The 13,644-nt window shown below is 34.9% G+C and overlaps 1 protein-coding gene and 1 long non-coding RNA gene across 5 annotated transcripts in view; both read right to left on the minus strand.

Moving 5' to 3' along the window:
- Positions 1-13,644, minus strand: part of LOC139985116 (uncharacterized) — a 364,233-nt gene that overhangs the window by 51,284 nt on the left and 299,305 nt on the right. The window lies entirely within an intron of this gene.
- Positions 614-11,045, minus strand: LOC139985153 (uncharacterized). The gene is made up of 5 exons (XR_011799313.1): positions 10,483-11,045; positions 3,940-4,016; positions 3,451-3,509; positions 3,104-3,151; positions 614-1,379 (listed from the first exon to the last, which is right to left on the minus strand). It is a non-coding gene; the product is annotated as an uncharacterized lncRNA (long non-coding RNA).

Raw genomic sequence — 13,644 nt, forward strand, 5'->3', positions numbered from 1 at the left:
AGAAAAGTAACATTTTGGACGTGAAATGTGGTATTCCGAGGCATAGTTATTATAATATAAATGAGGTGTGTAATTTGGTATACATGCACGGTTGTGCAAATAACTACCCGTTAACCCCTTCCACCCTTCCAGATCCGTGTCTTGTACCAGGTACCAATTTACGGTTATTTCCATAAGTAAACGTGCCGAGGGTGACTTATTTGATCAATATATTAGATAAATATCATTATCAACGACCATATCAAATCTACTTGTCGCTGATTGGTTAATCTTTTAAGCTGATTTATTTATAACCTACTCACCATATCTTCTCCTCTCATATTGAGCAATACAGTTTACACAATGTCAACAAATTATTTTGTGAATTTTGTGCTGTCATTTACTCACCAGGATATTGGATCAGACTTCATTCTGCACCTTCTATATGACCCTCCCTAAGGAGGGTGGTTTTATTGAAAGAATTTATAACGTAATATTAATATTCATTAGATATTTACATAATCTTCATAATCCCTATGACATAGTATGTCAACTTTTGGGCGCTTTGTAAAGGTACTTTTTGGTTCATGATAGTATTTTTGGGATCGTGGAATTTTATTAGAAGAGAGAAAACAAACTAGAATTACTTCTAGTAAAATACTAAATCATCATAAGAGCTATAAGCATTGTAAGTCGACCAAACACAGTAAAGTATATAACTCTAGCGACCTAACACAGTAAATATATAACTCAAGCGACCAAACACAGTAAAGCATATAACTCAAGCGACCTAACACAGTTAATTATATAACTCAAGCGACCTAACACAGAAAAGTATATAACTCAAGCGTTCCATCCGAATACACTTGATTTCACAATACCTATAACAGTACGTATGGTTCATGTAGTTCACAGTCCTACTATGAATTAATATAAACATGTATATAAGTACTGGTTAGAATAACACTTGTCATTCTTTGGTTGTATTTGATATTGTAATATGTATTGAGTATATCATAATTTCTCCATTAATCTACCCCACTCAATCTCCACACAATCCACGCACACACAAACCCATCACCAATGACACCTCTGGTCTATTACATCTTATTACATTGTTGATTTGCGATCTTCTTAAATGCATTATAACATCTTACACTGAGATTTGCTTGACCATACTATGTCAGATATGGTAATGTACAATATTTAACTATTATCCAAAGTTCATTTTAGCAAACGGTCAATGCCACTTAGAGAAATTGTAACTTTTATACTGTGCAGTTGGAGCAATGCATTGAAATTTTCAGATAGATTTAATGTTGACCGTAGGGTGATGGGACACTCTAAATACAGGAGTTACGTAGCTGATATTAGACGTTTATATCACGGAAGCTGGAAACCTAGGAATAGAGAAAGAAAATAAATTATTGCAGGAGAGTATAGTAGGAGAGTGTTCGCGTAAACGTTGATGTTATTCACATTTAAAGAATTTTGAACCAGAATGAGACACTTCTTTCGAGCTTCAAACCAACTTTTCTTCTGCAATAAAGTCTGCACGCGTAGGTAATTATGACATCTACAGCGTACAAGTATTACTTAAACTTGCATGCAAAATAACCAACATGTGATCGTTGAAAAAAAAAAATCCAATATAAGGTGCCTGGGGTTCTTACCCAAATACTTTTTGTTTACATCAAATGGTTCATTCTGAGGCAAATTAGATTCTATAGGAGGTCAGATAGTTAAGTCTAAACGCAATCACTTATTTGTCGATTGAAAACAAAAGGGGGAAGACGCCCTCTCCTGGGTCGGTACTTGATATCGGAGTCAATGATTCGAAGTTACAAATATTTGATAATATGACCTCCAAACGTTGACTTAGCACATCAATTACAGAACGTAAGACGGTGACGTTCATTTAGTAAATGTGTAAGTGGGGTCAGAGACAGGGATCTTGAATAGGTATGCGATGAGGTCAGTAACAGGGTTAGTGAATATATAAGTGATGGGGTCAGTGGCAGGGTTATAATATATATATATATATATATATATATATATATATATATATATATATATATATATATATATATAGTTACATTGACTTACACATTAAATTTAATCTAACCCTAACCCTGAACCGACCCTAACCAAAACTTTTAAATGAACGTTTTAGAGGACGGAGAACATTATAAAGCTATTAGCGACAAAAAAAAGTGAAAACATTAGGTCGACACTGAAATGTCGACCTTAGGTACACTGTTGACCTAAGGTACACTTTTTTACCATAAACTGTCGACCTAAGGTACATATTATGTTTATATATATATATATATATATATATATATATATATATATATATATATATATATATATATATAACTATGGATCCTACCTTAGGTCGACAGTTACATTGACTTACACATTAAATTTAATCTAACCCTAACCCTTTTTTCTAACCCTAACCCTGAACCGACCCTAACCAAAACTTTTAAATGAACGTTTTAGAGGACGGAGAACATTATAAAGCTATTTGCGACAATAAAAAAGTGAAAACATTAGGTCGACCCTGAAATGTCGACCTAAGGTACACTGTTGACCTAAGGTACATTTTTTTACCATAAACTGTCGACCTAAGGTACATATTATGTATATATATATATATATATATATATATATATATATATATATAGAGTAGAGTAGGTTGGCGTCTATCTTGGCGCAGAGTGCTCTATGTCCATTGGACAGAGCGGAATATTTGTTGATACTAGATGAGACTAGTGGAACACTAGTTGTTGTCTGAAGATCGCAATAAAGCGTGAAACTCCGAGTTACAACTACTAGTGTTCCACTAGTCTCATCTAGTATCAACATATATATATATATATATATATATATATATATATATATATATATATGTGTGTGTGTGTGTGTGTGTGTGTGATGGGGTCAGTGACAAGGTTAGTGAATATATAAGTGATGGGGTCAGTGACAGGGTTAGTGAATATGTAAGTGAACTAAAACATACTAATGAATATTGATCAAAACTACAATTAATCGTAACATCAAATCAAGGCAAAGGCAAAGACACAATGCCATTAATCTTAGCCTTGTAAACTGAACATACCAATCTAATGTAGTCTTCTTCAGTGAGATCAGTGTTGTCGATTTTGTGCTGGAACAATAAAACAAATTTAAAACTCAGATCAAGACAGCCGGGCGTAAAGGTACTTCTATCTTCATGCGATTACATTTCAGCACTAACGAATATTTTCATTTACATTGGTGCGTTGATTTCAACCTAAAGTATTGCTTAACATCTCGAAAAATCAACGAAATATGATTCGGAAAGAAATCCACCAGGGAATTTCTGACAGAAATGTAATGTTCTTTTAAAAAATGATGAAAATAATTCATGAATCATAAAGTAAGTCACATTATTGATATTTTGTTATTATATAAACTGATCCATACCTGCCAAGTACCAGAGTTGAGATTCAAACGATACCAAACTTCTGATGGATACCATAAAACTGAAAAGAGATGGAAATGTCTTAAATTTAGTAGAATGACTTATTTTCTAAGGACCATCGTTTAGATCTTCAGTACAAAACTTTAGTCGTACAATTACAAGTGACGTCATACAAAGTATCTGACGGCATACAAAGCACAATGACGTCACACCTGCCTGTCATGATTTACTAAACCTTAAACAATAGATACCAAAACCATCGGTATACATACAGTAATCAATTATTTCAAGTATTTAATTCCGTGTAGATTTCTTAAAGGGTGTTAAATATTTAGAAGGATGCTAGTCATTGTTAATGCAAATAATGCATTACAAATGTAACACAACACGTGTGTTACGTGTCAATGTAACATGTATTTTAACACTAAGCCTGTTGTAATTATAAGATGTATATGCAGATAAAGTTTTATTTTCACGATTTCATCAATTACCTTCAACATTATTTTCATTTAGTGACGTCAATGTTGCACGACGATGAAATCCGACGGGTAACAACGAATAGTTAAATCTGTGGAGAAAAAAAAATTGAAAATAGAACAATGATTTCACTTTGAAATTCCTGCGATTACAAACAACTACTGCCATTGAATCCAGGGTCTTCAGTACAGGTTTGTACCAGGGCCTCATATGTACGAACATTTACAAGATGATACATCATCCCAGTAGAGTAGGTCCTGACCATGGACGTAGGAACCTAATTTGAATGGGGGGGGGGAAGGGATGGGGTTGTAACGATTTACCTGAAAATGTAATCAATATGGTAGGGCGTACTGGTGAAGCCCCACTTTTGAACTTCGAATTCGTTATAAGGAATATTTCATAACATCGTCTTGGACAGAGAAGAAAAGCATGGAATTCGAACTGTGTCGAAACTCCACAACATTAATGTCAGGTTATAATCAGACAAGCTTAGAACGTTAGTCTAAGTAACAGAGGCTGAGTTTTGTACGGAAACAATAATTCTCATCAAAATTATTATTGCAGTTTAGTAGTTTTTTGGCAGTGCTTGAAACAATATCAGCATATTGTCTGAATTCCAGTGAAATGTATTCTTGTTTTTCTTGAGGGGGGAGGGGAGGGGGGTACAGTCCCCTCTCCCCGGCTTCTTCGTCTATGATCCTGTCGGTAACTTACCCCTCAAAAGGAGTATGATATTCTTTTAGAGGACTGGGGTATGACCTACCGGAAGTGATGTCATCGCTACCAAAACTAACGAGAGGAGGCGCATATGGAGTAGGTATAACATTCGTAGTATTCGTATACATTACAAATGCCCCGAAGTCCATAAATAATGTAATCAGCAATTTTGACATAAATACGTCAGTGAATTGCAATCTGACATTGCACATCTTGTAAAACCTTTTTGTCGTTCCAAAAAACAGGAGTCATACAGTGTCCTTCTTGAACAAAATGATTTTGGATAAAAAGTTATCTACTAGTGGACTTGTGTTGTCCTGTCCTTGTACTCTTACTACTCACTTCCACGGGTGCTTTTATTAATGATGAACTAAGAAAGCTTACTCGAAGAACCACTTGAAATTATATTTATTTATCTACGGCAATTCTTTATCCACTACTCCATGTTACACCGGTCTACATACATTTATCTGCGGCATTTCTTTATCTACTACTCCATGTTACATCGGTCTACATACATTTATGTACGGCATTTCTTTATCTACTACTCCATGTTACACCGGTCTACATACATTTACCTGCGGCATTTCTTTATCTACTACTCCATGTTACACCGGTCTACATACATTTATCTGCGGCATTTCTTTATCTACTACTCCATGTTACACCGGTCTACATACATTTATCTACGGCATTTCTTTATCTACTACTCCATGTTACACCGGTCTACATACATTTATCTACGGCATTTCTTAACCTACTACTCCATGTTACACCGGTCTACATACATTTATCTGCGGCATTTCTTTACCTACTACTCCATGTTACACCGGTCTACATACATTTATCTACGGCATTTCTTTATCTACTACTCCATGTTACACCGGTCTACATACATTTATCTACGGCATTTCTTTACCTACTACTCCATGTTACACCGGTCTACATACATTTACCTGCGTCATTTCTTTACCTACTACTCCATGTTACACCGGTCTACATACATTTATCTACGGCATTTCTTTATCTACTACTCCATGTTACACCGGTCTACATACATTTATCTGCGGTATTTCTTTATCTACTACTCCATGTTACACCGGTCTACATACATTTATCTACGGCATTTCTTTATCTACTACTCCATGTTACACCGGTCTACATACATTTATGTACGTCATTTCTTTATTTACTACTCCATGTTACACCGGTCTACATACATTTATCTGCGGTATTTCTTTATCTACTACTCCATGTTACACCGGTCTACATACATTTATCTACGGCATTTCTTTATCTACTACTCCATGTTACACCGGTCTACATACATTTATGTACGGCATTTCTTTATCTACTACTCCATGTTACACCGGTCTACATACATTTATCTACGGCATTTCTTTATCTACTACTCCATGTTACACCGGTCTACATACATTTACCTGCGGCATTTCTTTATCTACTACTCCATGTTACACCGGTCTACATACATTTATCTGCGGCATTTCTTTATCTACTACTCCATGTTACATCTGTCTACATACATTTACCTGCGGCATTTCTTTATCTACTACTCCATGTTACACCGGTCTACATAAATTTATCTGCGGCATTTCTTTATCTACTACTCCATGTTACACCGGTCTACATACATTTATCTGCGGCATTTCTTTATCTACTACTCCATGTTACACCGGTCTACATACATTTATCTGCGGTATTTCTTTATCTACTACTCCATGTTACACCGGTCTACATACATTTATGTACGGCATTTCTTTATCTACTACTCCATGTTACACCGGTCTACATACATTTATCTGCGGTATTTCTTTATCTACTACTCCATGTTACACCGGTCTACATACATTTATGTACGGCATTTCTTTATCTACTACTCCATGTTACACCGGTCTACATACATTTATCTGCGGTATTTCTTTATCTACTACTGCATGTTACACCGGTCTACATACATTTATGTACGGCATGTCTTTATCTACTACTGCATGTTACACCGGTCTACATACATGTATCTACGTCATTTTTTTATCTACTACTGCATGTTACACCGGTCTACATACATTTATGTACGGCATTTCTTTATTTACTACTCCATGTTACACCGGTCTACATACATTTATCTACGGCATTTCTTTATTTACTACTCCATGTTACACTCGTCCACTCAGTCTTATTTAGCCTCAAGAGAAACACTCCAAGAGAGTTCCCTTCGACAGACTTAACGGGGCCTGGGTGATCTTACCTTATAAGTGTTTAGTGTATAAGTGTTTAGTTAGATAAGCCAGTGATAATAAATAGGTTTACTTTAATATATGCTAGCAAATATTAAAGGTCAATTGTGACGAATTGGTAAGATAGGGAGTCACGATCGTATCTTTGATTTTGGTTGTATAACAGTGAAAGGAACAGAGGGCAGCACAGCTAAATAGCACGTCAAAATGTGACGTCATGTTAATCCATGATTCATGGCTAGGTAGTACGCTAACGGTTCACACTAATACTTAATTAAGAGTGTGAGTGACGGGTGCACAGCATGGGTATGTTGTTTAATAGACTGTTGTCGATGGCCTCTGACATGTAGAAAGATATGTACTTTTACAAACAACATGGTATGTTGCTTAATAGACTGTTGTCGATGGTCTCTGACATGTAGAAAGATATGAACTTTTACAAACAACTGTATTAATGTTTGCGTGTCTTTCGTCTTCTTCTTTTTGGTGATATTTTGGTGTTTTTGTGGCAAGAAGAAATAAAAGTGTTTTTATTTTCTCTTTGGAAATCCGAAAAATTGCCATGTCTCGTACAAAACGTCCCAAACAAGGTCGGTGGTATAATGTTTTTGCGAAACACATTTTACCTCTATAGTATTCGCTTAACTTGGTCAAGATGTAGAAAATAGTTACTTCGAAAATATAAACAAATGGCAATTTTTTTACACCAAACATACATACATGGATGAACTTACCAGTTTCTTATTTTTATTAGGCCTATGTCTTTTCAATAAATTTAAAATGTCTCCAAATTACCATTGATCAATGTTCATATTTTTAAAATCGTCGTTTTTGCATTGCTATAATATGAACTTGACTTTATACATTAGTACCAAGTCTGTTTCATTAGGCTCCATTGTAATCCACAATAAACTTATTATCGGAGAGACCACGCTTATGTATTTTTTGAAAGCTCTTTTTCGCGCTAAAGCAGTATACAATGATATATAACGTTAATTACAATAAAAATAAATTATTTGGACATCAAAGAGAGTAATTCTTTAGATACTACAAAAGTGCGTTCGTTGGCCACCACCCCCCCCCCCCCTCCACTGACCGCCGTCATTTTTGTCTTTAATGCATTTAAATCATTCTAATTCACTTCCTGAAAGCTTGTTGCCATCTGTATTTTGAGTTTGTTTAGTCGTATCATTCTGACTATTATGTAATACTTACACACTACGAGACCTACTAATGGTTAAACTTACAACCAGTTGATTGTTCTTAAACAGCGAGTTTCGAAGCGTTTAGACCAATACAGATAGATCTGTGTCCCATAATGTTAACAGTGCTGCATGTTTGTGCAAACTCTTACACTTTTTGTCTAATTTCCTCCTTTCAGGGGTAATTTAAGTCCATTTTCATACCACGGTCATGTACTATACGCTTACGTTACATTAGTTTTTGTAAATAAACATATTATGGTCACATATCCGGTAGTGCGTCGATCACCTCCTCGGTTCATGAAACAAATATGTTAATTATGCTTAAATTTAGTCATATAAAAGCCTTTCACTTTGTAAAGAAAAAGGGTTTAACACAGCATCATTTCAAAATCCACAGATTTAGTATACGGGTTCTTTGTTTTTGCACAGTGAAAGCTGTAATAAACACCTGAGGTAATAACTTGATCGTTAGTTCTCAAAGTATCGTTAAACCTTATTTACAACTAATATAGGTCTATTGGACAAAACCATGTTCCAGTCAACAATTAATCCTACGCTATTTGGGGTTAGAATTAACGTTCAAAATGTAACAATTTCTTTCCAGTATGTATCCTGTAGTTTTATGACTAACTGTTTTTAAAGTAATTTAGTAAACGAGTGTACTTACATTAGGAGGAGGTCAACGGGACAGTGGTTTGACGACCCTTCTATAGTGTCGCAAATTTATCAAGAAATATCCCAAATAATCAAATAGGTACAAACTTCATCCAGGAAAGAAGAATTCAGAAGCGAAGACTATAAAGTATGCGGATAATATGACGTCAAACTGATACAATTGATAGCTATATACAATCCTCTTCCACCAGCAGTCACGTCCTCAACCCTAAAGCGCTGCACCTTCTTTTAGTCTTGGTGATGAGCTCGCAATATCCGTCATATTATTGAGTAACGTAAAAGAAATAGAACCGAAGGTACCAGCGAGAAGACTTCGAACGAACTTTTCATAGATTTACAACGCTGTGAAAATACGGCCGACATACCTTTGCTTGATGCACCATGAGATTAACATCTAACAATAATAATATCATTTTTAATGATGAAAATTAAATTAATTAATCGTAAAAGGAATTAAATCATTTTAACTGCTATCATCATCAAACTGGAAATAAACGTTCGAAAATTACCACTGTCAACTAAAATAAGTGCTTACAACCTATATATGCCTATGCTGGAATACGGGAACTTAGCGACGCGCAGATCTGTACGTTATGTTTACAGATAACGATGATGGAACTCTTGATTTGCAGCTTAACAAGTTCCTAATATCGATGGTTCGGTCATATTACACTATATAATCAAATGCTCTAAATTTGTGCATGCGAAATGTTTGTTGTTTAATCCCAGTAAATGGATTAAAATATTTCACAAATTATTTGATGCTGAGACTAAAGAATATAAACTTGGGTTTTTCACCATGACAGCAATTAATATTCAAATGGTGTTATAATCAATTATGATCATTAAATGCAATTTAGAAGGTTGATCAAGAAATTCCGAAGAGAAAAGGAAAAACAGTCAAGACTAGAGCACGTGGTGCTTTAAACATTGAAAAACAAATGAAAATTAACGTCACCAAAGAAATCGTGCTTGCCTGGACATTATACTTTCATGGAGACATTTTGTTATTAGTATTGTTAGTAGTAAAGAAGTTATTACACTGAAATTGTATCGGAAGGTACAACAACGCCGTTGAATTACGCAAAACAATGAATGCCGATCAATTGATGCATTAGCGTGACATAGTTCATTTGATACTTCGTTTAAATCGGTTGTCATATCAAGTTAGGTTTTGGCTCTAATTAAGTTTACAAGAAACGTTTTTCTTCTGGAAATGATGACTAATTTACTTTAATTACGAAAAGTATTGAGTCACATGTGAATGTGTATTTGTTCTGGTTTCTATGTATTCAACACAAATGATAGACAATGACTTCACTAAATAAATCCGCCTCTATCAAGAAAGTCAAATTCACCTTGTTCTAATTTTTCCTTTTGGGCTTGGGTGGTGATTGACCATCGGAGGATGTTCAAAACATCATTTTTAACCATAACATTAATAATACAATTACTTGTTAAGCCGATATTTAAATTAATATATTTATCCAAATTGATGATCACAAAGGTCGTTAAAAGTTGCTTCTTTTATTAAGAAAATCATGGGCTAGTTAAAGTTAATGAATTCTGGATAGTATTTCTAATTGTTGATGTGACAATATCCTAGGTCTTGGAGAAGTGAACTATTGCTAGTTTGTAAACTAATATCGTTTATTCCAGATTAAAAATATGAACAATGATTTACATTGGAATGTGTACTCACATGAGATGACGAGAGGTCAACGGGATATTACTTTGACATCCAATATCTGTTAATCTCCAAACACTTTCGCGAAGTCAGGAAGTTAAAATTACACGAACTTCACCACCTGATAAGAACTGGTGTTATGCTATAGTTTAAAGTGTATCCCGGTATAAAACCAAGGTGATCCTCTCGAAAAATTAAATCCTCCTTCATAAGGAATCATTTTCTCAGCCCTCGAAAAAATGTATAGGTCTCTGAAAACTATTGATCCTGAATTCATGGTACATCACTTTTGATTACGAAATCATTGCGAAATAATCACAAGGTAAAATCCTGGGATATTGATCCAACGATAATAATATTGCACAAACATTTCCATGGATGTGGAGCACGATGAGAAGGTTACATTGTCTTTTAATTTGTGCCTTTGAAGTAAATATTATTTAACTAAATGGTTACACTATCACTAGCAGTCCCCGTACGTTCAATTGCTATTGTATGGAGTTTATGCACGAGCAACGAGCCTATTCAAGCTATCTTAATGTCTGTTTATAGCTCCATGGTATGACTAACAGAACATCTGTCCCTGGATTGTTCACAAAACTAAAGCCACTTGCGGTTTCTTCTCATTCAGAAAGGGATTTTACTCGTATTGTTATGTTAATCTTACCGGATGTTTCCTCGCATGTCGAAATTATTCCTGAATCACGTTTATGGCAAAGAAAAATACCCACTAATGATATATTCCAGTTTAATTCTGTCAGAAAAAAATGGATTATTGCTCAACGCCGGTCTTGTTTTGAATATGTACTCCAGGTTTTACAACTGAAAATGAAAGCTTATAGGCAATAAAATTGGATGATCGGTTAAAAATTAGACCGATTGTGTGGTGAATAATCGAAGTTCATCAAGGTTTTTTCAATCCTAAATCCTCACTCTGACTATCCTGACCGTAATCCACATTATTCATCTTACGATAGCTTTGATATAATCAGAAAATAACACTGCGGAGTGTTAGCTAAGTGGTTAACGCCGGTGCCTTTCAATCATAAGGTCCCCGGTTCGAGTCACTCCCAGATTAATGTATGTCGTCTAGTTATAGAATTGTTGAAAATAAATAAATATATATATATATATATATATATATAATAATAGTCTGAAGATTTTGGTAGCATTCTTAATAAGTCAAAATACGACTGCTTTAAGGTTTATAAAGGGAGAAACATGATCTTTTCGTCACAGATGTGTAAAGAATAACATTTGCTTAAGAGTAAATTCAGGTAAATTAAGATATCATTTAACGATGTAATAATGTATGCAAAGTGAAGGCTTGTACATGAAGAAGAAAAAAAGATACCACTGAATGTGTGTGTTAGAAAACACAAATGTATTGTATCGTGTACTATGGATCCAAACAGTTTCTTTCTTATCAGCAGGTGTAAGACCTCAGTCACATTGTTAGACATATTGATAATATTACCATAGGAGTTAGCATTACATGGCTTGGTCGGGAAGATTGAAGTTACAAATTTACACACACACACACAAGTTCTACTTAAAGTGTCGTGAAATGTTAAATTATTTTCATCCGTTCGTTAACCAAAGATGATCAGGTTTTACCATCGCTCCAGTCACATAAGCCTTCCACAAACATCCCGTTCTTGCCTCACTCTAGAAATGGATCGACTGTCGTTTTCCGTAATATATTCATCTTGGAAATCAATGACTTCCGGCAAAATATAAGTTAAACTTAATGCGTCAAAACTGTTTCACGTTTATTTGACTTCGGCAAGGCAATGTTCATAGTAAGATATTGGACCACATGTGGCCTCAGTACAACCTAAATAATGTAACTCATCCACGCAAACCTCACCCCTTCCCCTCAGTCCAGTCTTGTCATGATATATGTGGTTGTGAATATCTTACCAATAATTGATCGGACGTTATATATGCTAGTGTGTCCAGATTTTCAGCCACCCTCCCTTCCCCCTTCCTTTTTGTATATTGAACTGAAGTGTGTTCTATTATATTTGTTTATTAATTGAATGATTAGCATGCATCAAAACGTTGATTACATAAACACGTAAACAAGGAAAATCATTACTCCATCACTGAACTTTGTGTCAATCTGATATTATCGCTTTCTTAGGATGAATTGTCACAATCTATCAGCTTGCGGTATACCATAAACCGCGGTGTTAACGAGAAGATATTACTCTTGTAATGCTGACCACAAAATCACACCATAAATGATGAAATAAGCCATTCACTCAGTCAAAGAAGAAACTATACCAGATCATACACATAATATTCTGGTTTTGATTGACATCAAGCTATATTTGAACTTACATAACTAAGCCAGAATCATATTTGGTGACAGCGGAATAGCCACAGGTTTCTCGATATTTCTATCGAAGGTCATATGAGGTCAGGTGAAATTGGTAAACATTTCATTCTATACACAAGACCATCACTGAAAGACTCTTATTGCATTAAAATAAAAGTTGATCTATGTTTGTGCAAAGCCAGCCAAAAGCCATGATATATGTTGAAAACAAAATGTAGGAGATGACCAGAAGGAGGAAAATCCGTCCAGCAAAATGCTATTTATCAGTGGTTATCAAATGTCTCTCAAAGTTGGCCCTCATCTAAACTATGTTAATTATCAATTTAAACGTTGTTTGCCATCGTTTGGCACGGCCCTGGGAGTAGGACGAACTTTTTTTTCAAAATCTTTACCTTTTCTTCAAAGATAGCTGACTAACCTACATGTCGCTAGATTCACCTTCATTTAAATATTGTCATTCGCACTTGTCGTAATTAACCTCCAAATCAAGATAACAAATATACAAATGCATCTGGTTACAGTTTGAGGGAATATGACGTTGAAGATGACCTCAACCATACCAATTGTTACATCACATATTTACGTGTGCTTGCATCTACATGGAACGCCAAACAGTCAGGAGTGCTCATGAAAGTATGTATATAGGGCCACACAATACAAATGTTATGCATCCTCAAATCAGGGATCTATACTTTCATGAAACAAATACCGAGGATAAAATTTAGAAAATATTCGCAGGAGGCTGCTCCACTTAACTAGAGTAAAGATACTTGGCTACAAATACATTGACGTTTGTGTATATACTTATATACTTCAAAGAACCTTGAAGGATA

This window comes from Apostichopus japonicus, chromosome 17 (assembly GCF_037975245.1).
Source record: "Apostichopus japonicus isolate 1M-3 chromosome 17, ASM3797524v1, whole genome shotgun sequence".
In the NCBI taxonomy this organism is placed as follows: domain Eukaryota; kingdom Metazoa; phylum Echinodermata; class Holothuroidea; order Aspidochirotida; family Stichopodidae; genus Apostichopus; species Apostichopus japonicus.